This window comes from Macaca fascicularis, chromosome 7, assembly GCF_037993035.2.
Source record: "Macaca fascicularis isolate 582-1 chromosome 7, T2T-MFA8v1.1".
In the NCBI taxonomy this organism is placed as follows: Eukaryota; Metazoa; Chordata; class Mammalia; order Primates; family Cercopithecidae; genus Macaca; species Macaca fascicularis.
In genome coordinates, this window is record NC_088381.1 from 112915886 (window position 1) to 112919901 (window position 4016).

The 4016-nt window shown below is 44.5% G+C and overlaps 2 pseudogenes; both read right to left on the reverse strand.

Annotated features, from left to right (window-relative positions):
* Positions 1 to 888: 888 nt before the first annotated feature.
* On the reverse strand, positions 889 to 1341 carry LOC141407394 (DET1- and DDB1-associated protein 1 pseudogene; annotated as a pseudogene).
* Positions 1342 to 1458: 117 nt separating this feature from the next.
* Positions 1459 to 3535, reverse strand: LOC107130408 (ras-related GTP-binding protein A-like; annotated as a pseudogene).
* Positions 3536 to 4016: the final 481 nt, after the last annotated feature.

Below are 4016 nucleotides of genomic sequence, written 5' to 3' on the forward strand. Positions count from 1 at the left end.
GGATGATACCGGCTTATTTTTTCTTACTAATCAATATATACATTCCATCTCCGTGTGGTTTTTAAGCTGGGAAACAACACAGTTATCTGAAAAAGTTTTTTGTTTTTTTTGTGTGTTTTTTTTTAAATACAGATTTCTAGACCCCACTGAAATCTACTTTTTCAGAATCTTTAGGGATAGGACCCTCACATCTGTATTATTTTTAATTTCACAAATGATTCTGAAGCCCAGTCATTATGGATACTCACTAATATTCTGGAAGCTAGGAGTCCAAGATCAGAGTGGCAGCATGGTCAAGTTTTGATGTGAGCCCTCTTCCAGGCTGCAGACTGATAACTTCTCACTGTATCCTCCCTCACATGGTGGGAAAGGGGCAGGAGAGCTCTCTGCCGCCTTTTTTTTTTTTTTTTTTTTTTTTTTTTTTTTTCCAAGTAGGAAAGACCCTTTTATTGGGGTGGACACGGAGCATGCACGAGTCCACGATAAAATGACTCAAGAGAAGGATCCCAAGGGCCAACTTCTCCGCAACATGAGCGCAAGCTCAGTGAGGTCTGGGAATGGGAGAGTTCCGGGTGGAACGCGGGACAAGACCGAGTCTCAAGGGCCTGGACCAGTGTTGGAGAAGGCCGCCCGGCTGTCCTGGTGGGTCGGCCGCCCCAGGCCCGCCTCTGCCGCCTGGCCACAGTGAAGTCTCGCTAGAGACCCTCAGAGGCACGCTCTGGTTCTCTGGAGAACTGGGGGCGGGAGTGGGGGAACTGAACAGGCGGAAGGTGGGGGTCGGAGGGACAATGTAGCTTTTTTTAAAAAAAGCATCTACCAGCATCACACTACTGGGTCTGATGTCCCCTTTAACCAACGCTTGTTACAGGTTACAGCATAAATAAAAACTCAAGAAAAATAAATACGTCTGCTCCTATGAGGTTGGAAATGGTGTGGACGCAGGCTGTGAATGCGCAGGCCGGGAGGCGGGCGGGTGAGCGACCGAGGAGCAGACCCGGCAGGAGACGCCTGTGGGGTAGTGTCCTCCTGCATGTTTGAGCTGTCGATCCGCGCCACCTTGCGGAGGGGCGCCGAACTCTCACCTTCCAGTTCCCCTTGCTCCTGGTCTCTCTTATTGGCAGCGTTCTTTTTATCCATTGCTGATGCAGGTAGCACAGGAGGATGTTTGCCTTTTCGGTCACGATGATCTGTTCAGACGGGTATTCTCGGGTGGGCAGGTAGACTGAGGGCCGTCGGTTCGAGGTTTTGCATCGGAGTCCGCGTGAAATAGACAAAAATTGATTTTGTTGTAGACAGGCAGTCCTTTCAAAAAATCTGCCATCTTCTGTTTCTTCCGTCGCCACCTCAGCCGCCGCCTCAGCCTCTACCGCCGCCACCACAGCCCTGGGGCCCCTTTTATAAGGACACTAATCTCATTTGTGAGGGCTTCACCCTCACGAACTAATAGCCTCCCAAAGACCCCACCTCCTAGAACCATCACATTGAGGATTTGAACATATGAACGGAGGTGGAGGGGACACAAACATTCAGTTCATAACATTATTCTATCTACAAGAAGACAAACTCCAGATTCTAAAATGGCTTTCTTTTACTTGAATTGCAGGCATGGATCTCTCTGTCCAGAGTCTTACAAAGGAAACAGGTAGGTTTTCGTACATTCCACTATTTCCCTCAATAGAAAAATCAGTTAAATGTTTTTAAAAATACTTTTAATAACATTTTTTTTGTGTGTAGTTTTTTATTTTGTTTTGTTTTGTTTTTTTGAGACAGAGTCTCGCTCTGTCGCCCGGGCTGGAGTGCAGTGGCACGATCTCGGCTCACTGCAAGCTCCGCCTCCCGGGTTCACGCCATTCTCCTGCGTCAGTCTCTCGAGTAGCTGGGACTACAGGCGCCCGCCACCATGCCCGGGTAATTTTTTTGTATTTTTAGTAGAGACGGGGTTTCACAGTGTTAGCCAGGATAGTCTTGATCTCCTGACCTTGTGATCCGCCCGCCTCGGCCTCCCAAAGTGCTGGGATTAACAGTCGTGAGCCACTGCGCCCAGCCTCAAAGTCCACTTTTAAGCACACAATATTATGAATATTAAAAAGCATATATGCTCCCCAGAAAAGGCAATTCAGCATTTTCAGAAAGAGCATTTGGCAATATTCAACGCATAAAGAGACCGTGCTTAGGGCCATCCACTCTCCAGATTTTCAGTGCTTCCTGGTTTTACAACTGTTGATCAGAGTAGCTACAGAAGGCATCTAGGGATCTGACATAACAAGGGGCACCTAGATGTTTGATGTGAAGATGTCAATGAATGCAGTGAAGTTAGAATTCATAACTTCCATGCTCTGGAAAGAAGGGGCCAATTTACTGCAGCTCAGCTGAACTGCTTAATGATGTTGCTGATCTTCTCAAATCTGTGGCTATCATGATGCTCTTTGCACTGGTAATGGGAAATAACCAAGAATGTAGCTCTTTCAAACCTCAGAACTTCATTGACTTCAAGAATTTGGGCAAAATTCCTTGTGCTCATCTTCAGCTGCCAAACATCCGGAATCAGCTGATAGGCAATACTGGACCAGGCTTTGTAGAGTTTTTCATCCCAGGTGGATGTTTGCAAATAAGCACACTCTAGCGGGTGAGACAAATAAATCAAGTCCAGGTATGGATGAGGCTCCATCCATACTGTTCAGATACTCTTGATCTGAAAACCTGTGAACTAGCAAGACAAATTACCTATCCCATACATACAACATACAATAGGGACAGGAATAGAATAACTGCAATAAATATTTCCATTAAATAAAGGAGGAAAATAGGAAATCACCGATCCACTGAAATTCTAAAATCTACCTGGGCATATGTTACTATTTTGCAGTTAGGCCCAATCCTGCTTTCTGAGAATGATTTTCTATGGTTTTTGGCTCTTCCCTTTGGGATCTTGGTTTTGCCCTCTCAGACATTCTTTTCTGCAAGAACTGTTCAATTTTCGCCGATGAGTAGCCTCCTCAGCCTGCTGCCTGCTCATAGAAGTTTGAGGGTCCAGAAGTCATTTTTCACTTTGTATAGTCTCTGGTGTATTTTTGTTTGTTTTAATGTGAACTGACGCAATGACTTGTAAAATTTTGCGGATTCTTTTGTGTATCAACTTATAATCGATTTTGTTAGGTAAAAGCCACATCCATAAATATCTTCTAGATAGGCCCTTTTCTACCTCAGGCTCCCTGTGAGGCTGCTATGGGGCAATGCCCTTAAGATTCTTAGAAACCTTGATGTTTGAGAGTCTGTATTTTAACCCCTTAAGAACTGATAAAATAAGAGATCATAAGACTAATGAAATGGACTTTGAAGTTTGTGGCAATATGATACCAAATTACCAACAAGACCTAAGGCCACGCCAAACAAGGTTTAAGTCGTGCACCCCTACACTTAGATTCTTCTTTTTCTCTAGCAGCTAATTAAGCACTGGCCTTGAGGTAAGCAATACTGAAACAACTGCAGCTCATCAACCACCAGACACTGACTGACACCTCTGTTCTTCAAACCACAACTGTAGCTTTGATTGGACAAGAGGCTGATTTTAGTAACTTTCTCCTGATAAGAGACCACTGACCGTAGACTGGTTCTGGCTGGTTTACAAAGGCTGTACTGAGTGCCTTCACCTTTGACATATGAGACCCAACTCTATAATGCATTTAAATGTTAAGTCTCCACCCTAAAATGAACATGGGATGCATGTAACATGCATGTTTACTTACTATGCTTGCATGCCCCACTTTGTGAATATCTATAGCTCCTCCTATAACCTGTTGATTACGTATACTTAGCTAACCCATTTGACATAAATCCCTGTTCCACCCTTCCCTCCCTCTAAGTGCTTGCTTTCTGTCTCTGCTGAAGGCTATGCTTCCTAGCCTGTCAGGATGGCCAGCCTGCAAACTGCAACCCTTTATAAAAAATAAAACTCTCTTTTCTAACTTTGTACATCTCACGAATTTAAGTTAACAGAATCTTACAAGGTCTTTTAT